Here is a 25,710-nt window from a genome sequence, read left to right on the forward strand (position 1 = left end):
GAGTCATCCTCATGGCTTAATTACCTCCCAGAAGCTCTTCCTCTTAATACCACCACTTTGGGATTAGGATTCTATTTATTTATTTAGAGACAGAGCCTTGCTCCATTGCCGAGGCTGGAGTGCAGTGGTGCGATCTCGGCTCACTGCAACCTCTGCCTCCCAGGTTCAAGCGATTCTTCTGCCTCAGCCTCCTGAGTAGCTGGGACTATAGGTGCCTGCCACCACGCCCGGCTAATTTTTGTATTTTTAGTAGAGATGGGGTTTCACCTTGTTGGTCAGGCTGGTCTTGAACTTCTGACCTCAGATGATCCACCCGCCTCAGCCTCCCAGAGTGCTGGGATTACAGGTGTGAGCCACCGCACCTAGGCGTGGATTAGGATATTAAAATATGAATTTTAGAGGGATATGCCAAAACATTGGGTCTGTAACCCCCTGCAGAACGGTGTGATACAGAGATGATTGCAATACAGTTTCCTGTCCTCAGTGTGCCCAGAAATGAACTGGTACCTCTTAGTTTCTAAACCAGTTACAATAATAATAGCTTTCTGATAAAAATAACAGTAATTGGCCAGGAGCAGTGGCTTATGCCTGTAATCCCAGCACTTTGGGAGGCCGAGGTGGGCGGATCATGAGGTCAGGAGATTGAGACCATCCTGGCTAACACGATGAAACCCCATTTCTACTAAAAATACAAAAAATTAGCTGGGCGTGGTGGTGGGCGCCTGTAGTCCCAGCTGCTTGGGAAGCTGAGGCAGGAGAATGGCGTGAACCCGGGAGGCGGAGCTTGCAGTGAGCCAAGATGGCGCCACTGCACTCCAGCCTGGGCGACAGAGCAAGACTCTGTCAAAAAAACAAAACAAAACAAAACAAAACAAAAAACAAACAAACAATAATCACAACCCTGGTAATAATTATAATTAGCATTTATTGGGCACCTACTTTGTCCAGGCCTGCCTTGTCCCAGTATTTTAGCCACAAGTCACAAGTGCGTATCTACATTTCAATCAAGTTAAATTTAAATTAAATTTAAAATGCAGTTCCTCAGTCACGCTAGCCATATTTCAAGTGCCCAATAGCCACGTATGGCTGATGATAACGTGGGACAGCACAGGTATAGAGCGTTTCCCAAAAAGCCTATCCTGTTCCAGACAGTATGCTATGCACTTTATGTGCATTAGTGTATGTAATGTCAAAAGAAAGCAAACCCAAGAAGCATCAGAGGGAACAGATGAGGAAACTGAGGCCCGAGGTCACCCAGCAAATAGCAGAGCTGGAGATTGACCTGTTTATGTTTTTACTTACCCAGAGTGCCTCCGTTGATCTGGCACCGGCTATGTGCTGGGTCCTGTTTGAGGCCCTCTGCCTCTATTATCCCATTTTACAGACAAGTACTGTAAATTGAAGCACAGAGAAGTAAAGTGACTTGCCCAAGGTCACACAGCTGGTAAGAGATGGAGACAGGATTTGAAACCAGTGTTAGACACACTATTGGATTGCTTCTTCTAAGGTCAGATGGAGGTGGTTAGTCCTTATCCAGAAAGGTAGTAAGTACTTTCTGATGTACCTGTGTGTGTTTTAAGCAATGATTTGGGAATTTCCTTTTCCGTTTTCTGCAGCTGCCCAAACCACCTTCCCCTCCACGCCCCCAAGTTTGGCTGTCTTCCAGTGATCTTGGGTGGGCTCCAAGTCTTCGTGTATCTTCCTCATCCGTGAGGCCCCTGGGTCTGTGGAGATGGGGGTGCGCCAGGGAAGCCAGATGCAAGCAGTGGGCAGGCACCCACGAGGAGGCTGGCCAGTCTCCAGGGTGTGGGCTGGGAATGGAAAACGTGCAGGCTGTCTTCTCTGGGGGATGGAAGGAGGCCGGGGAGTGTCTTCACAGCTCCATCCTCTCCTGTGCATGGGCGTGGCAGCCTGAAGGACCTTTATACAAGAATGTCCCCGAGAGAATGCCTTGGAATCAGGCCCCGGGGGAGCCTTCTGGTCAAGGGGTGTCTGAGGAACCTGGGCAGGGTGATAAGGGGAGGCTCATTTGTAGGAACCCCAGCCCCAGAACACCCCTTCCAGGTCATGGCAGGTTGGCCGGCCCTCACACTGTCACAGGACAATGCTGGTGCCTATTTATAGCAAGCCAGTAAATGATTAACTCGGGCCAGGCTGGCAGCAACCAAGTTAGCAGTGTTTGCTTCTCCCATAAGCCCCAATAACCGTGTTTAGGGCAGGCAATACGGGGAGGAATTGGAGGAAGAATTTTTCTAATACTCTAAAGGTCCACAGGCTCTTATCATTTTTCATTCCCCCCTCCCCACTGCCACCTATCCCATCGCCCGCGTGGCTTTGTTTTTGTTATCTATGCTGTGTGGAAGTGACAGGAAAGATGGAAGGGTGTGGGCAGGAGTGGCGGGGGCACGTCTGTCCTGAAACTGCATGTGAGAGGGAGTCCAGGACAGGAAACTTTGATCCATTCACCAGCATTTGCCGAGCACCTACTGTGTGCCAGACTCTGTGCTGGGCATGGCGGAGACAACAGTGAGCACAACAGGTGAGATCTCTACCTTCAACCTAGAGGGAAGAGGCGGATAATGACCATGCAAACAGATGAAGAAATGCAATGAATTCAGAAATGGATGAGAAAACAGCAATGCAGTGGGGAGAGAGAGACTGGGGTGAGTTGGGTAGGTGGCAGCTTACCTGGGCAGTCATGGCAGGCCTCTCTGAGATGGTGGCATTTGATCTCATATCTTTTTTTTTTCTTCTTTTCCTTTCTTTTCTCCGTTTTCCTTTTTCCTTTCTTGATGGAGTCTCACTCTTGTCACCCAGGCTGGAGCGCAATGTCACGATCTCGACTTACTGCAACCTCCACCTCCTGGGTTCAAGCGATTTTCCTGCCTCAGCCTCCTGAGTAGCCAGGATTACAGGCGCCCGCCATCATGCCCAGCTGATTTTTGTATTTTTAATAGAGATGGGGTTTGACCATGTTAGCCAGGCTGGTCTCGAAATCCTGACCTCAGGTCATCCACCCTCCTCGGCCTCCCAAAGTGCTGGGATTACAGGCATGAGCCACCGTGCCCAGCCTGAGCTGATATGTTGATGATAAAAGGAAGAGGCTGTGTAGAGAACTAGGAATGGCAGAGGGAATGGCAGGAGTAAAAGCACTGAGGCAGGGAGGGACGTGCAGCATTGGAGGAAGGCAAGGGAGCAGGAAGTGAGGAGGAGAGAGATGGGAGACAGGCCAGGGACAGAATGTTCCCCTGAATGTCCCCCTGGGGAGGTGGCAGGGAAGGTTTCTGAGCTGACATCACCAGACACCTTTTGTACAAAAGCTCCAAAGCCCATTGCAGGTCATGGTGGGCTGCGGGCGCAGGGGATCCCATTGTGAAGGAGGCGCTTAGCCTGTCTGCTGAAAGTCAGGATCCCTGCTAACATCTTCCATGATGACAGTGTGAGGAAAGGACATTGCTTTCTTATTTTTCCCCCCAAAGTCTGTATTTAAGACTTATTGAAGTCTTATTAGAGCAGTTTTAGGTTCTCAGAAAAGTTGAGCAGAAGGTGCAGAGATTTCCCTCATATCCTCGACCCCGCCACACATGCAGCCTCCTCCACTGTCAACATCCTCGGCCAGAGTGGTACCCTTGTTAGGATTAATGAACCCACATGGACGCTTATCCCTCAGAGTCTGCAGTTGACATCGGGGTTCACTCTTGGTGCTGTGCATTGTGTGGGCTTAGACAAATGTCTGAGGGCATGCATCCGCCATCACGGTATCATGAGGAGAGTGTTTCCACTGTCCTGCAAACCTCCCATGCTCTACCTGTTCATCTCTCTCTCTCTCTCTCTCTCTTTTTTTTTTTTTTTTTTTTTGAGACGGAGTCTCGCTCTGTTGCCCAGGCTGGAGTGCAATGGCATGATCTGGGCTCACTGCAACCTCCGCCTCCCAGGTTCACGCCATTCTCCTGCCTCAGCCTCCCGAGTAGCTGGGACTACAGGTGCCCGCCACCATGCCTGGCTAATTTTTTTTGTATTTTTAGTAGAGATGGGGTTTCACTGAGTTAGCCAGGATGGTCTCGATCTCCTGACCTCGTGATCTGCCCGCCTCGGCCTCCCAAAGTGCTGGGATTACAGGCGTGAGCCACCGCGCCTGGTCTCATCTCTCTTTCCAACCCCTGGCAGCCCCTGATCTTTTCACATCTCCATAGTTTTGCCTCTTCCAGAATGTCATATTGTTGGAATTGCATAGTACATAGTCTTTTCAGACTGGCTTCTTTCACTTAGTAAAAGGCATTTAAGGTAGGACATTTCTTTTTATCACCACGATTCCTCTTGGGGAGCCGATGTGGAGCAGAGAGGGAGCCAGGTGGTGCTGGTCATGCAGGGAGAGGTGTACTGTGAAAAATGGTAGCCAAGGGCAGAGGTGGAGCTGCCAGGTGCCACTGTCCCCTGGCTCTGGGAGCAGCAAGTTGGCTGTGACTGTGATGTTTGGGTTCAGAGGGCTAAGGGAGTAGGTGCATTGGTCGCTCTGCCACTGGGGTCTCCACTGCAACATGGGGCTCCAGAGCAAGAGACTTTGATTTAAGTCCCAGCCTCCTCACAGGTCTGATGGTGTTTGCCTCTCCCAGGACAGCTGCCTCATTGGGAAAATGGGAATAATAACAGTGACACCTACAATACATGGTAGTTGTGAGTCTTTGGGCTCAAGTGTGTAAAGCACCCAGTTGTGAGAAACACCCATAGGTGTCCCTTGAATGAACAAACCTACTGTGTGCCAGGCTCAGTGCAGGAAAGACAGTCCTGGATTTGAATCTTGCCCTGCCATTTCCAAGCCTTGTGCTCTTGGGCAAGTCATTTCACCTGACCGGAACTCAGTTTTCTCATCTGTAAAGTAAAGAGGGTAATTGACTCATTTCACAGAAATACTATGGAGACTAGATGAGATCATACCCCAAGGCATGGTGCCAGGCACTCAGTAAACAACATTTTATAAATAAATGCTGGCTATGGCGACTTAAAACAAATGTATAAAGCACTGAGCATGCAGCAGCTATTGTGCCAAATGTTTTAAATGTATTGTCTTGCCGGGCGCGGTGGCTCAAGCCTGTAATCCCAGCACTTTGGGAGGCCGAGGCGGGCAGATCACGAGGTCAGGTCGAGACTATACTGGCTAACATGGTGAAACTCTTGTCTCTAATAAAAATACAAAAAATTAGCTGGCCGTGGTGGCAGGTGCCCGTAGTCCCAGCTACTCGGGAGGCTGAGGCAGGAGAATGGCGTGAACCCGGGAGGTGGAGCTTGCAGTGAGCCGAAATTGCGCCACTGCACTCCAGCCTGGGCAACAGAGCGAGACTCCATCTCAAAAATAATAAAATAAGATAAGATAAGATAAGATAAAAATAAAATGTATTGTCTTGGCTGGACGCAGTGGCTCATGCCTGTAATCCCAGCACTTTGGGAGGCTGAGGCAGGTGGATCACTTGAGGTCGGGAGTTCAAGACCAGCCTGGGCAACATTAAAAAAAAAAAATAACTAGGCATGGTGGTGCGTACCTATGGTCCCAGCTACTCAGGAGGCTGAGGCAGGAGGATTGTTTGAGCCCAGGAGTTCGAGGCTGCCATGAGCCTTGATCGCGTCACTGTACTCCAGTCTGGGCAACACATTCTGTCCCTAAAAATATATTTAAATAAATAAATGTATTATCTTACACCAGTGAGGCAGATGCTGATATCACCCATTTCACAGATGGGAAAGCTGAGGTTCAGAGAAGGGACAGGATTTACCCAAGATCATACATGGATAAGCTGGGATTGGGATTCTGGGAGTCTGATTCCAGAGCCTGATGCAGCAGGTGTTACTCTGGGAGCTCAGAAGACGGGCAACCTGCATGGAGTGCTGGGCTCAGGAGGGAATGCGGAGAGGGGTACGTGACTTGGCCCTGGAGGACTGGGGGATTTTTCCAGAGCTGGAGACAGAGCTAGGAATGGGTGAGGATATCAAGTGGAGGGGACTGCATGGGCAAGGACCAGGAGGCGGGAGGCATCTGGGTCACACAGAAGGAATGGCACATGTGACCACAGCCTAGGGTGTGGGAAGGGAAAGAGACAGGATTTAGCAGGGAAGGAAGGTTTGGCCACAGCATAGAAACAGGCACAGCTTGTAGGGCTGCGGCACCGTCTCTCCCCCTCCCCACACCCCAAGTCTGTTGGTGTCTGTGCTTTGGAGCTTCCCAAAATACTCCTGTCCCCAGCCCATCACCATCAGCAGCCCCATTCCAACCCCTCCCAACTGTCACCTCCTGTGTGCCTCACCCTAATAGATTTAAAAATTAAAAGCCGCCAGCTCTTTCCATAGGCTGTTTCTCCCTGATATGGTGTCCTTACATCTGTTCCTTCCTTTGAGCTCCACGGTGGCTATGTGGGGGCAGTCACAGGGGCGATTTTTTTCTCTCCTTTACAGTGGGAGAAACTGAGACCCAGAGAGTTAACTTATATTTGTTCTTCAGATCTTGAGCCATGACCACCTTCAGGAAGCCCTCCCTGACCTTCCCCACTACCCTGTCAGGTCTGGTTTCTTTGTTATTCACCTAGAACCAAGGTGCAAAGAACTGGTCTCACTTTGTAACGATTTACCCATTTTGTGATTCCGTTTATATCTTTCCATCTCCCTGGACTGTAAGCCTTGCGAGGACAGGGACCATGTCTGCTTGCTCCCCGGTGCCTGTCTTGCAGGAGCACTGGAGAAATATTGAGTGCATGAATGACAGTTTTGGTTCCTGTGATATGTGCAGGGAAGGAGGTGTTAATGGGACATGAAAGAGGCACACTTATCTCAGCTTAAGGGATGGGGAGTCCAGGAAGGCTTCTAGGAGGAGGTGACACCTTGGCTGAAGCTTGAAGCCTGAGTTGCAGCTAGCCAGCTGGAGCATTCGGAGAGGGGCACCTGGGAGAAGGCACCATGTGAGCAATGGTTCGGAAGTGAGCACGTAGTGCCACCTTTGGGGACCAGGGCTGAGGGTCAGTGGTCCAGGTAGGGCTGGAGATGTTGGTCCATGCAACTTATCCTGAGAGTCCCAGGTGCCTGTCAGAGCAGCAGAGTGACACAGCCTGCCCTCCGCTCCTTCCCATTGCTCCAGTGGTTGTTGAGAGACCTTTGAGTCACCCCCTGTTCTCCCCACTATGCTTACATACTAAGTTATTTTTATTATTTATGTTTTATATTTTTTGAGACAGAGTCTCACTCTGTCACCCAGGCTGAAGTGCAGTGGCATGATCTCGGCTCACTGCAACCTCTGCCTCCTGGGTTCACGCGATTCTCCTGTCTCAGTCTCCCTAGTAGCTGGGATTACAGGCACGTGCCTCCATACCTGGCTAATTTTTGTATTTTTAGTAGAGACGGAGTGTTACCGTATTGGCCAGGCTGGTCTCAAACTCCTGACCCTAAGTGATCCACCCGCCTCAGCCTCCCAAAGTGCTGGGATTACAGGCATGAGGCACTGTGGCAGGCCTGAGAGTTATTTTTAAAGCCACCCTGCAGGGCCCTCCAGGCATACCAATTTAACCATCCTCTCCACTGCAAGTTTCTTCCGCAGGTAAGCGTCAGGGAGCCCGTGTCATAACTGGATGCTAGCTCAGTGGTCCTCACCCCACCTGCATGATACTTACTGCATCTCAACCACCAGAGACCCCAAGTGGGGAGTAGAGGTGGGGCGCTCTGATTCAGCAGTCCTCAGAGGAGCAGGGGACAGCTGGCCCGGGTGATTTTTATTTAGACCTACTGTGTGCCACAAGCACTGTGCTGGGTGCTTTAAACCAGGGGTGTCTGTGGGCCAAATCCAACCTATTTGTACATTTTTAAGGGTTGTAAAAGCAAAAGATACTATGAGATAGATTGTATGTGCCTGAAAATAGGTTCGCCAGTTTTAGCAAATGGAAATTTAACAAATAAAAATAATTTGCCAGATTTGGCAAATAAAAATTCAGAATGCCTTGTTTAAATTTGAATTTCAGAGAATCAGTCAATAATCTGTGTAATATTTGGAACATACCTATACTCAAAAGATTATTCCTTGTTTATCTGAAATTGACATTTAACTGGGCACCCTGTAATTGATCAGGCAGTCCTACCCCAAACCCTAAAACATTTGCTACCCATCCCTTTACAGAAAAAGTTTACTGATCCCAGCTTTAAATACGTATCAGTGGGATCTAGAGCCAGAGTGGCTTAGGACACTGCCTGGAACCAAGCTCAGTAAGCATTAGCTGTTGGTGTTAGTGTTACTAATGTAGTCCGATTGATCGTCAGCATTTACTGAGCACCTGCTGTGTGACCGGACACTGTCCTAGGGGCTCAAGCTCTTCATGGGAGAGATGGACGCTAAATAGATGAGCCCAGAGATGTATAAAGAGAGGTCAAGTGCATGAGTCCTAAGGAAGAGTACGCAGCAGAGGAAAAGGGTAGCGATGGCAGGTGTGAGGCCCTGTTTTAGACAAGGTGATCAGGGAGGCTCTCCGAGGGGGAGATAATTGGAGCCAACCACAGAATGGAGTGAGGACGTGGCTTTCGGGGGGCTACCCCTTCTCCAGCCCTCATGGTGTGCCCGGCCCTGTTCAAGTGCTGTGTGTGTTTTGCTCATGGCATCCTCGCACAGCAGCCCTATGAGGTGATGCAGGTACCATTTCCATTTCACAGATGAGGATACTGAGGCCCGAGGTCGCCCAGCAAATGGCAGAGCTGGAGATTGGCCTGTTTATGTTTTTACTCCTCTAGAGTGTCTCCCTTGATCTGGCACTGGCTGTGCTGGGTCCTGTTTGAGGCTGTCTGCCTCTATTTTCTGCCGTCTTTATGACAGCTCTGCACCCTGGGGCATGTGAGTCTCATCTGGGGTTCAGTGGAGTAAACCCAGCCCATTGTGGGGAGGCAGGGATGAATAGCAAGTTAATGTGGAACCTGGCAGGACTCAAGGTGGGCAGCAGAGGGTACCTGGGTGTGGGCAGATGGCAGGTGAGAGGACTAGAGAAGACAGGGCAGGCCCAGGAGACCCAGAATCCCCCTTCCTGCCTCATGGATTGCCCTGGGTTTCCCTGCCTGGAATTAGCGTTCACTTGCCCTGAGTCCCTCCTGAGATTAATCCTCTTTTTAAGTTGTTTAAATATTTGCAGGTGGGGAGAGGGAGGGCGGGGCTGGTTTCTGAATGGTTGCAGGGTGCGGCTGGAGGTGGTTGGGCAAGTGCTCAGAGGCCTGACGTGGAGGGACGGGGCTGGGCCACAGCCTCGGAGGCCAGCTAGGTCCCGACTAGCCAGCAGGTGGGAAGCCCAGGGAAGGCGGCACTGAGCTGAAGGACGCCTCAGCAGCCGGCCGTTCACCTGATGCCCATGAGCACCTCCTCGGTAGTCCGTGTCATCTCAAGCACCTCTGTCATTTGAAGAATCCCTGCTGTGTGTCAGGCACCATCTCCAGGATCTCATTCAGGCCTCCTCACCTTACCCCTAAGAGGGAAGGGTGCTGGTTACCACCCACCTCGCTTAACAGATATCCACATGAGGTTGGAAACTTGCCGAACATCACACATACAGTGAGTAGCTGAGGATTCGACCCCAAGTCAGTGACTCCACATTCTGGGCTCTCATTCTCTCTCAGCTGCCTCCTGACACCCTGTCCTTTATGCTAATTTGCTGGTTCCAAAAGGAATGAGCTCCCCATCATTGGAGGAATGCAAGCAAATGTTGGAGGACCCCTTAGAATGGATGCTGGGGAGGGATAAAAGCCTCCTGACCACCTGGACCTTTGTGGACCCCTATCTCCTGAAAGACCCCCTTTGGGTGTGATTGGTACAGTCTTGGCAGGCAACCCAGGTCTCCTAACTCCCAGTGCGGTGTTTCTTTTGGTCCTCAAGTTGGGAGAAGCCAAGGAATCCCTTCTCATGGGTTTCCTAGCACCTTGATTTTCAGATGACACAGTACTGGGTGGGGCTAGAGGCAGGGCTTTAAGACAGGCCATCCAGAGAGGCCTAGGTTCGAGTTCCAGCAGCGCCCTTTCCTCGCTGTGTGACCCTGGGAAAAATTGCATAAACTTTCTGAGGCTCAGTTTATACACCTTTAAAATAGGGATAATAATTCTCTTTTGAGGATTAAATAAGTATTCTATAAAAGCACCTGGCACATAGAAGATGTTCAAGTAAGGAACTTTACAAGAAAAAAAAAACACCTCATTAAAAGGGGGCAAATGACATGAACAGACACTTCTCTAAGAAAGACATACATGCGGCCAACAAACATGAAAAAAAGCTCAACATCACTGATCATTAGAGAAATGCAAATCAAACCACAGTGAGATACCATCTCACATCAGTCAGAATGGCCAAGGTTGCAGAGAAAAGGGAATGCTTACACACTTTTGGTGGAAGTGTAAATTAGTTTAGTTATTGTGGAAGACAGCAACAATTCCTCAAAGACCTAAAGACAGAAATACCATTCGATCCAGCAATCCCATTACTGGGTATATACCCAGAGGAGTATAAATCATTCTGTCATAGACACATGCACGCCAGTGTTCACTGCAGCACTATTCACAATAGCAAAAGCATGGAATCAAATTAAATGCCCATCAGTGGTAGACTGGATAAAGAATATGTACATATGCACCATAGAATATTATGCAGCCACAAAAAAGAATGAGATTGGCCGGTTGTGGTGGCTCACGCCTGTAATCCCAACACTTTGGGAGGCCGAGGCAGGCAGAACATGAGGCCAGGAGATCAAGACAATCCTGGCTAACATGGTGAAACCCCGTCTCTACTAAAAATACAAAAAAATTAGCCGGGCGTGGTGGCAGGCGCCTGTAGTCCCAGCTACTCGGGAGGCTGAGGCAGGAGAATGGCGTGAACCTGGGAGTTGGAGCTTGTAGTGAGCTGAGATCGTGCCACTGCACTCCAGCTTGGGCGACAGAGCGAGGCTCCATCTCAAAAAAAAAAAAAAAAAAAAAAATGAGATCATATCCTTCGCAGGAACATGAATGGAGATGGAGGCCATTATCCTTAGCAAACTAATGCGAAACAGAAAAATAAATACCACATGTTTTCACTTATAAATGAGAGCTAAATGATGAGAACACATGGACACAAAGAGGGGAGCAGCAGACACCGAGGCCTATCGAAGGGTGGAAGGTGGGAGGAGCAGAAAAAATAACTTGGCTAATAGGCTGAGTACATGGGTGAGGAAATAATCTGTACAACAAACCCACATGACATGAGTTTACCTATATAAGAGATCTGTATATGTACCCTTGAACTTAAAATGTTTCTTTTTCTTTAAAAGGTACAGGTTCAAGTAAATATTCTCTTACTTTATCATCTGGTTCAAAATAGCCTCCAGCTTCTGCTGTGAGACAAGGTATTCATTAGAACAAGGGCCCTGGATCTGACTCCTGCCACCTTTGAGTAACCTAGGGCAGATTATGTGGGAAAAAAAATCTGTGCCTCAGTTTCCCCATCTATAAAATGGAATAATTTGGGGACTTACATCATCTGGGTTGTTGGGGTTATACACAGTTCTGGAACATAGTGAGTGTCCAAAAAAAGTGAATAGTGAGCTTCACTACCATAAAGTTCCTACACACAGACCACAGTGATCCCAGACCACCACTGCCCCTGGACCACCCCACACTCCCTGCCATCTGTCAGCCTTCAAAGTGGATCAAGCCGAAGCCCACGTCTGAGATCCTGGAATGGGGAAAGAGAGTGAGCTGAATTCCAGCTCTTCCTTCCAGGGCTGCCTGGCCCTCTTCCCCTGTCCACAGTCTGGTCTGTCCCCCGGGATGGGTTCGGAGGAGTGTGCGGCCACCTCTTTCTTCCTGCATGGAGACAATGCCCTCTTCTGCAGTGTTCAAGGGTAATAACTTGTTACCCTCCTTGCTAATTACCAGCCTTTTCAATTTCATCTCCTGGCCTCGGGCTGTCAGCTTGGGAAGATATTCTAGCCTGTAGCTGGGTAGCAAAGGTGGGAGAGGTCTTCACTTGTTGGAGCCCATCCCTCAGGCTGAGAACTACCTGCACCCTTACCACCCGCTGCAGATCCATTCCCAAGGTAAGAGGGTTGCAGCCAGCTTCCTGACTGTGTGACCTCAGGAGAGGAGCTTAACCTTTCTGAATTTCGAGATCCACAGCTGTAAGTGGACAACCTTCTCCACTCTGCAGCATTTGGACTTGAGACAGTGTGTGAATACTGTCATGGTGGCAACAGGAAACAGATGGCTCCCCCAAACCGAGTACGTTAAGGCAAATTTAATAAAGGGGCTATTGACTAAGGTGGTGGGAGGAAGGATGCTGGGAGTCCACAAGGAAGGATGTAGCGCCCCGTGGCTGTTAACATTGGGAACCAGGAACCATCACCACCCCTGGGTCTGAAAGGCGGGAGGGAGAGGTTACCAGAAGGGGGCTAGGTGTATGGAGAGGGTCCCCAAACAAGAGCTGTGGCTGCCAAGTCCCTTCCTTCCTTAAGGAAGCTTGAGGTAGCTGGTTTTGTATCCACTCCCACCTTCTTTTTTCATTGTTGTTTCACTCTCTCTCTCTCCTTTTCCTTTCGCTTGAACTCTAATGAACTTTGAGCGTACATGAGAATCACCGGGAGGGCTTGGTAAACGCCTCCAGTAGTTGGGGAAGGGGGTTATGGTTAGCATTTGCATTTCCAGCCAGTCCTAGGTGATGCTGGTGCTGCTGGCCCATGAGTGAGCAGCTCTGCTACTGCATAGCACTTTCCCTGAACCTCTTATCTCATCTGACCCTCTGGCTCACTGCACTAAAAGCCCCTCCCGGACAGGGCTGTGATTCCTTCCCTGAGGCTCTCCACACCTTGCACCCAGTATCACAGCCCTGATTAGAGGGGCTAAGCTTCTGCATCCTGTGTGGCTGAATTTGCAGGCATTGCACCATTTGCAGCTTGTCTCTATAGACTTGGCCCAGAGGGGTTCACGCTGCAGTTAGTGGTCCTTAATGGAGACAGAGGTCAGTGTGCAGGCGGGTTAGGAGGAGGTGCTCTTAGGATCAACACCAGGAGGTGGAGCGAAGCAAGCAGGAGAGGCAGAGGGAGAAGTCGGGCCATGATGCAGCCTCAGGGGAAGCCTTGGCCAGCCCTGCGGGGAGTTCCAAGGGGAGCTGGGATGGCCCTTCTGAGTTATCCTGAGTTGGGGCAAAGTGGCTGGAGGTTTATACCTCACATGCAGCAGTCATTGGATGTGCACCTCCCGGGAAGGAGCAAGACCTTGGAGGAGGCTCTCTGGACACCTAAGGCAATGTCCTGTCCCCCATGGGGCTGACAGCTGAGGGTCTTTGACAGTTCTGATGGGATCTGGGTGGTGCAAGGCAGCAACTACCTCATCAGCCAAACTTGGCCAAGGAGGCTGGAGGCAGTCAGGGCTTTCTCATGCTCCCTCCACTGCCCTTTCTTCCCATCCTTGGTTCCCATGGCCCCTGTACCCCAAACTCCTTCCTTCCTCAACTCCAAAACAAAAAGCCCTCTTGATATCCTTTGAGCACACAGGCCCCCAGCGGAGACATCTGCCTATGGCTTTGCCAACAGCCAGCCTCTGCATCTTAATTTTTCTCAACCAGGCTGTCCTGTAACACAGAGAAGCAAAAGTCCCCAACGCCCCAACCTAGTGTACACTGAAATGAAGAATCAACACATTAGTGTTGTTACCCTCCAGGTGCAGTGGTTAGAAAGAGGAAGGGGAAGAGACTGTTTGTTCTGTGTTGTATCACTGAGTCCTGGAGAGGAGGCCTAGGTTGGCTGGGTGCATCATTCATCCCACCCAGAGAGTCGGGGCAGCGGCCGTCTGCAGGGAGGCCCCCCGGAATCCCGGCTCCCTGGCTCAGCCCGTGGCTGTCTTGGGGCAGGCACTCCCTCAGCTGTCCAACACAGTCCTGGGGTTTGGAGATTTGATGAGTTAGTTCATCTGATCCCTAGATCTGGGTCAGTGTGTGGTGGGAAGAGGCTTCCCTTAGAGTCAGATTGACCAGGGTTTAAACCTCGGATTTGTTGATGATCTTGGGCACGTAGTAACCAACATCCCTGATCTTTAGTGATAGTGACTCCCTGGGGCATATGTTATCAGGATTCTGTACGCTTACCATGTCTGTATGGCAAGTGCCGGGCGCATATAGATAAGAGGGTTAGTGTTATTTTCAGAGATAGTCATTGGCTGAAGCTTCTAGAGGTGCAGTTAAGAGCATGGGTTTAGCTTCCGTTTCTGCCCACTATTCACTATGACCTTGGGCATGTTACTTAATCTTTCCTTAATCTTTCTGCCCCTCGGTCTCATCATCTGAGAACTGGGTATGAAATAGAACCTGTCCTCACAGCACTGTGGAGAGGGCATAATAAGCGAATAATACAGATCAAACCTGGATGCCATCTCTTAGCTCAGTCTGGCACACGAGAAGGGCTTGGTCAGAGGGAGAGATGATGAGGATGATGAATATGATGGTAATAGTGGTGCCATCAGTGGATCTGTTACTTTACTAGGGCTGCCCTAACGGTACACAGAATGGGCAGCTTGAATGACATAAACTGATTTTCTCACAGCTCTGGAGATGGAAATCCAAGATCAAGGTGTCTGCAGGACTAGTTCCTTCTGAGCTCCATGAGGGAATGATCAGATCCAAGCCTCCCTCCTTGGTTCATAGGTGGCCATCTTCTCCCTCATCTTCATGTGATCTTCCCTTTGTAGCTGTGTCTAAATTTCCTCTCTTTATTTTATTTTATTTATTTATTTATTTATTTTTTTCAGTCGGAGTTTCATTCTTGTTGCCCAGGCTGGAGCCAGTGGCGTGATCTTGGCTCATTGCAACCTCCGCCTCCCGGGTTCAAGCGATTCTCCTGCCTCAGCCTCCCGAGTAGCTGGGATTACAGGCATCCACCACCACACCCGGCTAATTTTTGTATTTTTAGTAGAGATAGGGTTTCACCATGTTGGTCAGGCTGTTCTGGAACTCCTGACCTCAAGTGATCCACCCCCATCGGCCTCCCAAAGTGCTGGGATTACAGGCGTAAGCCACTGTGCCTGGCCAATTTCCTCTTCTTATAAGGACACTTATATTCATATTGGATTAGGACCCACCCTAATGACCTCATTTTAACTTAGTCACATCTGTCAAGATCTAATCTCCAAAGACAGCACATTCTGAGATAGTAGGGTTAAGATTTCCATGTGTGGGCCAGGCATGGTGGCTCACACCTGTAATCCCAGCACTTTGGGAGGCTCAGGCAAGTGAATCACGAGGTCAAGCGATCGAGACCATCCTGGCCAACATGGTGAAACCCCGTCTCTACTAAAAATACAAAAATCAGCTGGGCATGGTGGCGGGTGCCTGTAGTCCCAGCTACTTGGGAGGCTGAGGCAGGAGAATCACTTGAACCCGGGAGGTGGAGCTTGCAGTGAGTTGAGATTGTGCCACTGCACTCCAGCCTGACGACAGAGTGCGAGACTCCGTCTCAAAAAAAAAAAAGAAAGATTTCCATATATGAAATGGAGGTGAAGGGAACACAGTTAAGCCCATAGCAATGGGGGACGTGACATTTTGCATGATGAGATTCCCGAGGGTGGAAGAGGCACGACAAAGGAAAGGAATGGAGGATGAAGGCATCCTGGACAGTGGGAGGTAGGCACGTCTTTGAGGCCAGAGGAATAAGTGGGGAGACCCTGAAGGGTGGTGCTCGTTTGAGGGCGTCTGCTAGTTGGTGACAGAGCTAGAACTTTCCAAGGTTGGCAGCTCCTCTTCCCACTCTCTCACCAAGTGCTCTGGAAAAAGCTAGGGGTTTGCCGCATGTCCTGAGCAAGCTCATGGCTTCCTTTTGTGGAGAGAACAGATGGGGCCCAGTAGCCTCTGCTCACCATGAGGGAGGACACAGGCAGGTGGCCGCACTCCTGCATCAGAGCCTCTCTGGAGGTGACAGCAGATGGTTGCCTCCAAGGAAAAGGACGTTGGCAGGATGGCTACAACCTTAAGAGAGGGCCAGCCACTGTGTATAGGAGTTGTCAGTCACGTCAGCACTGACCCCGAGAGCTGTCCCTGACTGCGGACCACCTAAGTAGGCCATCTGGGCCATGACTCAGGATAGAGGAGCAGTTTCCTTGGCTGGAGCTGCGAAGTAGACCAGCCTGCTGGAGCCAAACATTCTTGTGCAGGGTTGGCCCTCGGGCCAAATCCAGCCTTCCACTGGTTTTTGTGAATAAAGTTTTATTGGGACACAGCCATGCCCGTTCATTTATGTATTATCTATGGCTGCTTTCATGCTACAAGGGCAGAGTTTAATAGTTGACATGGAGATCATATTACCCACAAAGCAGAAATTATTTACTCTGTAGACCTTTACAGAAAAAGTTTGCCAGGTACATGGAATGGGCAGCTTGAACGACATAAACAGATTTTCTCACAGCTCTGGAGATGGGAATCAAAGATCAAGGTGTCTACAGGACCAGTTCCTTCTGAGCTCCGTGAGGGAAGGATCTGATTCAAGTCTCCCTCCTTGTCTCATAGGTGGCCATCTTCTCCCTGATCTTTACTTTGTATATACGTCTAAATTTCCTTTTTTTTTTTTTTTTTTTTTTTTTTTGAGACGGAGTTTCACGCTTGTTGCCCAGGCTGGTCCTCTGTTTTGGAGTCTAAAGTCTTAGATGTCAGGCCTGGCCCTGGATCTTCCTGGTTATGCTGATTTAGAGGAGTGTCCCCTGCGCTGTGAGTCTCAATTTTCTCCTCTGCCAGCGGGGATTGTATTTGCCTGATGTTGTGAGGCAAGGTAGGCTGGAGAGAGCTTTGCAAACTGCGACTCACTCAAGACATACTAGTTATTCTCTGCGTTCAACCTGCCTATTGCCTCCTCCCCCTCCTTTCCTCCTAGGCAAAACTCTTTTCATACCTGCTCCATACTGCCCTTGGTGGTGGTATTTCCCCCTGCAAAGTTAATTTTGCTGTTTCTTCTTAACTTGATTTTTACTTGCATAAACATGCCTGATGCAAGGAGGTGGGATGCACAGACCAGATGTAACTTGTTCCAGGGCAGCAGGGGTGTCTCTGTCATCATTATTCAAATGCTACTGATTGTTGAGCACACATCGTGTACCAAGCCCTATGCTAAATGCTTTACCTGTGTAACCTCATCTAAACCTCCCCATTCATTCAACAGATAGATATTGAGTGCGTGCTCTGTGCCAGGCACTCTGCTGGGTCTTGGGAGTAGAGCAGAACCAGATAGCAGAGATGAATTCCTGACCTCATAGAGCGTAGCGGCCACTAAATCAGAGAGTTAGGGAATAAGGTAAATAAGCAAAATCATGTAGCGTGGTGGACATGTGAAGGACTATGGAGAGAAAAAAGGCAGAAAAAGGGGTATGTTGGGTACCAAGTGGGGTGCAGGTTGGGGAGTTGGAATTTTAAATAGGATCATCAGGGAAGGTGACATTTGAAGAAAGAGTTGAGATTGCTGGGAAAAGAGTATTCCAGGCAAAGGGAACAGGAATTGCAAAGGACATGAGATGGGCTCTGCCCACGGAGCTGGGCAAGCAGCAAGGAAGCCTGTGTGTGTAGAGCAGGTGTTGGGATGGGGGAAAGGGGCTTGGGAGGTCAGCAGAGGGGCCTCCTTGTGTGAGGTGGTGAGGACTTGGGTTGTCACTCTGGGTGAGATGGGAGTCACGGAAGAGTTCTGGGCAGAGGAGGGACATGGTTTGAAAGAACTTTTCTTTAACTGAAAAATATTCATTTATTTATACTATGTGAACACATACCATATGCACATTTTAAAATGGTAAAATATACATAATATAAAATGTGCCTTCTTAACCATTTTTAAGTGTACAATTCAGTCTTGAGTACATTTACATTCTTGTGTGCCAACCTCCAGATCTCTTTTCGAAAGATAAACTCTATACCCATTAAATAATACCTCCCCATTTCTCCTCTCCCCAGCCCCTGGCAACCACCATTCTCCTTTCTTTCTCTTTAAATTTGACTACTCTAAGTGCCTCTTATAAGTGGAATCATGCAGCATTTGTTCTTTTGCGTCTAGATTATTTCACTTAGCACAGTGTCCTCAAGGTTCATTCATATTTTGGCATGTGTCAGAATTTCCTTCCTTTTTAAGGCTGGATAGTATTCCATTGTGTGTGTATACCACATTTTGTCTATCCATTCAGCCATCGATGGACACTTGGGTTTCTTCCACCTTTTGGCTACTGTGAATAATAACTGCTATGAACACGGGTATACAAATATGACTTTGAGAGTTTGCCTTCAGTTCTTTTGGGTGTATGCCTAGAAGTGGAATGACTGGATGATATGCTAATTGTATGGTTAATCTTTTGAAGAATCACCATACTGTCTACCATAGCAGCTGTACCATTTTACCTTCTGATCATTGCACAAGGGTTCCAGTTTCTCCACATCCCCACCAACACTTACTTTCTGTTTTTTTCATAGCAGCCATCCTAATAGGTGTGAGTGGTATCTCATTGTGGTTTTGATTTGCATTTCCCATTGAGCATCTTTCCATGTGCTTGTTCATCATTTGCATATCTTCTTCAGAGAAATGCCTATTCAAGCCCTTTGTCCATTTTTGAATTCAGTTGTTTGTTGTTGAGTTGCAGTTCTCCATATATTCTGGACATTAACCCTTTATCACATATATAATTTGCAGATATTTTCTTCTATTTCATGGGTTGCCGTTTTCACTGTTTATTTTGTCCTTTGATCCACAAAAAGTTTTAACTTTGCTGTCCAGTTTACCTATTTTTAATTTTGTTGCTCATGCATTTGGTGTCATATCCAAGAAATCATTGTCAAATCCAATGTCATGAAGCTTTCCCCCTGTTTTCTTATGTGATTTTTATCATATAAAAATTTTTCAATTTTTATATATGTATTGAACTTTATTCAATACAAGTTTTAGCTTGTATTGAAGTCTTTGGTCCATTTTACTTTAATTTCTGTATGTGGTATAAGGTAAGGGTCCAATTTTATTCTTTTGTATGTAGCTATCCAGTTTTCCCAACACCATTTGTAGAAAAGACTATCCTTTTGTTACCAAAACACCAGGGGTTTGGTCTAGGTCCTACTGCTCACTGCACAGAAAGCCAATCACTGAGATGACAAGTATTGCCAAGGAAGAAGGCTTTAATCGGGTGCTGCAGCTGAAGAGAAGGGAGCTCAGTCTCAAATCCATCTCCCTGACTAACTAAAACTAGATGTTTATATAGCCGGGAAGAAATGCAACAATGTGTAAGAAAACAAGAACTAGGGAGTGACAAGGAAGCAATCATGGTGAATGAGGGGGTTCCCTCCCATCTGTGATCTGGTGAGTTTCAGTTTTTTGATACTTTTTTTGAGAGGCCTGAAGGACCTTCTCTGAGAAAGGAACTCAGATAAATACAAGTTTCAAGCTTTTTAAGATCACAAGGGTCAATTTCTATGTTTATTAAAAAGAACAGTTTATGGGGCAGTTGGGTCAGTTTCACTTTCTTCTTTGAATGGGCATGGCACCCTTGACAAAAATCATTTGATTATATATGTGAGGTTTTAGTTCTGGGCTCTCTATTCCATTTGTCTAAATGTGTGTGTTTTTTTAATGCCAGTACCACACTGTTTTGATTTCTGTAGTTTTGTTATAAGTTTTTAAATCAGAAAGTATGAGACCTCAAACTTCATTCTTCTTGTTGAAGGTTTTTCAAGATTATTTTTCAAGACTGTTTGGTAGTCAGGGTTCCATGAGATGTTCCTTGATATTAATTTTAGGATAGATATTTATGTTTCTGCAAAAAAAAAAAAAGCACCATTGGGATTTTGATAGAAATTTCATTAAATCTGTTGATTACTTTGGTAATATCAACATTTTAGCAGTATGAAGTCTTGTAAACCATAAACAGAGGATGCCTTTCCATTTATTTGTCTTGTTTTTATTTTGAGATAGAGTCTTGTTCATTTGCCCAAGCTGGAGTGCAGTGGTGTGATCATGGCTCACTGCAGCCTCAACCTCCTGGGCTCAAGCTATCCTCCCACCTCAGCCTCTCAAGTAGCTGGATCGCAGGCGCATGCCACCATGCCTGGCTAGTTTTTGTATTTTTGTATTTTTTTGTAGAAGTGGGGTTTCACTGTGTTGCCTAGACTGGTTTCAAACTCCTAGGCCCAAGTGATACTTTTGCCTCAGCCTCCCAAAGTGCTGGGATTATAGGCATGAGCCACTGCACAGTGCCTGATCATATTCTTTTAATATGCTGTTGAATTCTGTTTTTAGTATTTTGTTGAGGATTCTTGCATGCATATTTATCATAGATATTGGTCTGTAGTTTTTTTGTGACTAGCTTTGGTTTCAAGGTAGCCCTGACGTTATAAAATGAGTTTGGAAGTGTTCCTGCCTCTTTAATATTTTTGGAAGAATTTGAGAAGAATTAGTTTAATTATTTTCATGTTTGGTAGAATTCAGCAGTGAAGCCATGTGGTCCTGGGCTTCTCATTATTGGAAGGTTTTAGCTTACTGATAGCATCTCCCTGCTCTGATAGGTCTGTTAAAATTTTCTATTTCTTCATGATTTAGTTTGTATATTGTGTATTTCTAAGAATTTATTCATCTTATCTAGGTTATCCAATTTGTTGGCATACGTTTATTTGTTTATAGTATTCTCTTATAATGGTTTTTTCTATGGCATCAGTTGTAATGTCCTCATTTTCATTTCTGATTTTAATTTTGAGAATTCTCTTTTTTTGTTAGTCAATCTTGCTAACGGTTTGTCAATTTTGTTGATCTTTTAGACAAACCATCCCTCTTTTTTTTTTTTTTTTTTTTTTGAGATGGAGTCTTGCTCTGTCACCCAGGCTGGAGTGCTGGAGTGCAGTGGCACGATCTCAGCTCACTGCAAGCTCCGCCTCCCGGGTTCACGCCATTCTCCTGCCCCAGCCTCCCTAGTAGCTGGGACTACAGGCGCCCGCCACTACGCCCAGCTAATTTTTTGTATTTTTTTAGTAGAGACAGGGTTTCACTTTGTTAGCCAGGATGGTCTCGATCTCCTGACCTCGTGATACGCCCACCTCGGCCTTCCAGAGTGCTGGAATTACAGGTGTGAGCCACCGCGCCCGGCCTGGGCAAACCATCTCTTGATTTTGTTAGTTTTCTCTGTTTTTTAATTATCTTTCATTTATGGCTTTTCTAATCTTTATTTTTTAATTTTTTAATTTTTAATTTTTATGTATATATTTTGAGAGGGAGTCTCACTCTGTCAACCAAGCTGAAGTGCAATAGTGCGATCTCAGCTCACTGCAGCCTCCACCTCCCGAGTTCAAGCAATTCTCCCGCCTCAGTCTCCCAAATAGCTGGGATTACAGGCATCCACCATCATGCCCGGCTAATTTTTGTATTTTAGTAGAGATGGGGTTTCACCATGTTGGCCAGGCTGGTCTTGAACTCCTGACCTCAGGTAATCCGCCCGCCTCAGCCTCCCGAAGTGCTGGGATTACAGGTGTGAGCCACTGTGCCCAGCCTAATCTTTATTATTTCCTTATTTCTGCTAGCTTTGGATTTAGTTTGTTCTTCTTTTTCTTGTTCCTTCAGGTGTGCAGGTAACTTGTTTCTTTGAGATCTTACTTATTTTAATGTAAGCATTTCCAGCTGTAAGTTCCTTCTTAGCACTGCTTTTATAGCAGCCCATATTGTGTTTTTGTTTTTATTGGCCATGTTGTGTGTTTTGTTTTGTTTTGTTTTTTTGAGACGGAGTCTCGCTCTTTCACCCAGGCCAGACTGCAGTGTCGCTATCTCGACTCACTGCAAGCTCCGCCTCCCAGGTTCACACCATTCTCCTGCCTCAGCCTCCGGAGTAGCTGGGACTATAGGTGCCCGCCACTGTGCCTGGCTAATTTTTTTTTTTTTTTTTTTTTTGTATTCTTAGTAGACACGGGGTTTCACCGTGTTAGCCAGGATAGTCTCGATCTCCTGACCTCGTGATCTGCCCGCCTTGGCCTCCCAAAGTGCTGGGATTACAGGCGTGAGCCACCGCGCCTGGCTGTGTTTTTGTTTTTGTTTATCTGAATATATTTTCTAATTTCCCTTGAGATTTCTTCTTTGACCCATTTGTTATTTAAGAGTATGTTGTTTATGACTCTTACTTGTGGGTTTTCTAGTTTTCCTTCTGCTGTTGATTTCTTGTTTCATTCCATTGTGAATGAGAAAGATGCTTTGTATGATTTCATTTTTTTAAAAAATTTATGATGACTGGTTTTGTATCCTAAGATATTCTCTCTCCTGGAGAATGTTCCATGTGCACTTGAGAAAAGTGGGCATCCTGCCATCGTTAGGTGGAGTTTTCTGTACATATCTGTTAAGTCCAGTTGTTGGTTTATAGTGTTGCTCAAGGCCTCTGTTTCCTTATTGATATTCTGTCTGGTTGTTCTATTGACTTACCTTTTAACGAGATCCTTCTGGCTGCATTAAAATGAGCTTCTTAGAAGTGGATGCAGGGAGACCAGTAAGAGTCTACAGCATTGATTCAGGGGAGAGGTGATGGTGACTTGGACCGGGAGGTGATGGTGGAGGGGCTGAGAAATGGTTGGAATCTGAGGACATTTTGAAGGTACAACCAACATATTTGACTGAATCTTTAGAAGTTGGTGCTGGTTTTTTTTTTGTTTTGTTTTGTTTTTTCTTTTTTTTTGAGATGGAGTCTCGCTCTATCGCCAGGCTGGAGTGCAGTGGTGCGATCTCGGCTCACTGCAACCTCTGCCTCCCGAGTACTGTTATCCTAAGGGGGTAAAGGAATTTACCCAAGTTGTGATAAGTGGCTCATCCAGGATTTGAACCCAGGTCTGTCTGTCCCCAAATTCTCAGTTCTTAATTAACCATGTACATTCATGAAAGTGCTCCTGACCCAGCTACCTGGACTCCCCACCCCCAATACCTCCCTGACAGTCCTCTACCATCTACGACTAAGCCTGGACTCACTCCCTCTGTGGCTATATTCCCAAATGTCATCAGGGTCTGGGTGCTTGGCAACTGCCTTCTGGCAGTTTCTCAGCATCACCGTGTCCTGCCTTAGAGGAGCAAAGGAAAGAAAGAGGCAGATTCCTGTAGAGGGGAGAGAGGTGTGCAAACGCTCTGAGACCACGTGGGCTTCATGACATGTTGCAGAAGGAGCTCAGCCCCTGGAGTCAGACAAACCTGGGTCCAAATGCCAAATCCAGTCCTCATTAGCTGTGTGACCCCAGACAGATTACTCCACCTCTCTGGGCCTCTGTTTCCTCCCCTGACAAATAGGGATAATAATGTTACTGCTCTATTATCCACAATTATGGTTATAAGAAAATATATATTTTTTTCAAATAAAATACTCTACCAAAGCCTGAGGTCAATCATGATTCTTTGAGCCATTCATTTTCCAAAGAGAACTTTATTGAGCACATACCATGTGCTGGAACTCAAGATAGTTGTTGGTACCATAGACATAAAGCAAGGAAACACAGAGTGTTTGCCCTCATGGGGATCAGAGCCTGGCAGGGAAAACAAGTACTGACCAAATGTTACGTGTCTGATGGGTGTTTCAAGAGCAGCTTCTCTAGGAACCCAAGCAGGGGAATTTGATGTCCTGAACCGGCGACATTCCAGCCAGGGCCAAAATAACGGTGATGGGAGGCCAGGTAAGGTTTCAGGCAGAGCTGATGACCTGCATGCAACTGACATTTATGTGCAGCACACTTTGCAGACATTTATTGCGTGCCAGGTTCTGTGCTCAGCACATGATGATCATTATCTTGTTCAGCCTTCCCAAGTGCCTTGAAGCTGGTGCTATTTCTATAAACTTTTTAGCCAAGGAGAAAACTAAGGTTCACAGAAGTGACATGATTTGCCTGAGGAAACACAGCTAATAGTGGGAGGAGCCAAGATAACAGCAGCAGGAGCCACGATGGGAGAAAAAAAGAAGAAAATGATAAGTTTGAATTTCTACTCTGCTTCTTCCTACTCTGGGACCTTGAGTGGGCCAGTTTGCCTCCACGAGACTCAGTTTCCACATCTGCAAAATGAAGCCAACTTCTCATGGGCCTCCTTAGATAGTTTTCAGGGTTAGAAATGCTGCAGGCAATGCCCAGCTTGGAGTTGGTGGAGCGCTGAGATCAGGAGCTGTTCACAGCGCTGGTGCTGACTTGGTTGTGTGGGGTGGGGGTGGTGAGCCAGCTCTGGGGGGACACTGCCATGTGTTTCTGCAGAGAAGGTGGACAGGAATGCACCGAACTCTGTGTTCATCTCCAGGAGGTAACCAACCAGAAGGCAGGGAGAGCAGGCAGGGAGGGCCTGGGACAGCTCTCAGATGGATGCATGGATGTGCTGGCCCGGTGGAATCTGGATGGGCCGGCCCGGTGGAATCTGGATGGGCCGGCCCGGTGGAATCTGGATGTGCCACAGGACAGTGGGAAAGGCTGTGGGAACCCACTAGGTGGAGGTAACTCAGAACTTTGCTTTATTTACCCCGACATCAGAACCCTCAGGGTGATATAGAGCTGAACAGGCCTTTTGGATTGTGTTTTCCAACCTCCTCAACCTCAAAGTGGGGTAACGGAGGCCCAGAGAGGAGACAGACTTTGCTTAAATCCCAGAATGACTCTGGGCAGAATCGGGCCCAGAATCTAGTGGAGCAGAAGGGTGTTCAGGCTGCCAGAGGATCAACACCAACAGCAGAGAGGCACAGCTGCCCTTTTGCACTGTGTCCCCGTGCCTGGCACATTAGAGGCACTCGGGTGAGAATTCTTGAGCGAGGGAGTGCGCTGGGAAGAGCACACAGCCTGGGTGTCTGTCTCGAGCTGGAAACTGTCTCTGATAGCCAGCTCTGCCTCCCTGGGTAAGTGCCTTCATCTTGCTAAGCATCCATTTCCCAAAATAAGATCAGAAACCCACTTGGGAGGTCTCCAAGCAGGGATTTGAACTCAGGTCTACCTGATTCCAGGGCAGGTTTTGTACCCTGCACTTTCTTGATTCCTTTATATATCTTATTCATTCATTCATCCAGTCATTTAGAAAACGTTGATTGAGCATCTGCCCTGTGCCAGGCACTGTTCTAGGCTGTGCAAATTCAGCAGTGAATGAGGCAGATGAAGTTTCTGCCCTTGTGGAACTTAAACTCTAGAAGAGAGAGACAGACGGTCAACAAATCAACAAATAGAATGGGAATAGTGGTAGACTGGGCACGGTGGCTCACGCATGTAATCCCAGCACTTTTGGAGGCCAAGGCAGGCAGATCACTTGAGGTCAGGAGTTCAAGACAACATAGTGAAACCCCGTCTCTACTAAAAATAGAAAAATTAGCTAGATGTGGTGGCGGGCGCTTGTAATCCCAGCTACTCGGAAGGCAGAGGCAGGAGAATGGCTTGAACCCGGGAGGCGGAGGTTGCGGTGAGCCAAGATCGTGCCATTGCACTCCAGCCGGGGCAACGAGTGAAACTCCATCTAAAAAAAAAAAAGAATGAGAATAGTGGTGAGTGCCCTACAGGAACTGAAATGGGGATGGGATTGGGGACGGGTCTGCCTTAGACAGTGTGGTCAGGAAAGGAGATGACGTTTTGTGAGATGCCTAAGAGAAGCAGCAGCCCGCTGTGCGAAGAACCTGAACAAATAATTGATAAAATGAGATGCATGGAGCTGTGACAGGCCTCAGATCTCCAAAAGACAAAGCGAGGAGCGGAAAGGAAAGCAGGTATCAAAACAT

At 47.6% G+C, this 25,710-nt stretch overlaps 1 protein-coding gene across 3 annotated transcripts in view; it reads left to right on the plus strand.

Annotated features, from left to right (window-relative positions):
- The window catches only part of SGSM1 (small G protein signaling modulator 1), a 119,609-nt gene that overhangs the window by 12,300 nt on the left and 81,599 nt on the right, over positions 1-25,710 (plus strand). The window contains exon 1 of one of the 3 annotated variants that reach the window (XM_063662920.1): positions 15,440-25,698. The exons of the other annotated variants lie outside the window; for them this stretch is intronic. The gene's annotated coding sequence lies outside the window, so the exon portion shown is untranslated. Of the gene's footprint in view, positions 1-15,439; positions 25,699-25,710 lie in introns of those variants that run through there. 3 annotated transcript variants of the gene reach the window in all.

This window comes from Pongo pygmaeus, chromosome 23 (genome assembly GCF_028885625.2).
Source record: "Pongo pygmaeus isolate AG05252 chromosome 23, NHGRI_mPonPyg2-v2.0_pri, whole genome shotgun sequence".
NCBI lineage: Eukaryota > Metazoa > Chordata > Mammalia > Primates > Hominidae > Pongo > Pongo pygmaeus.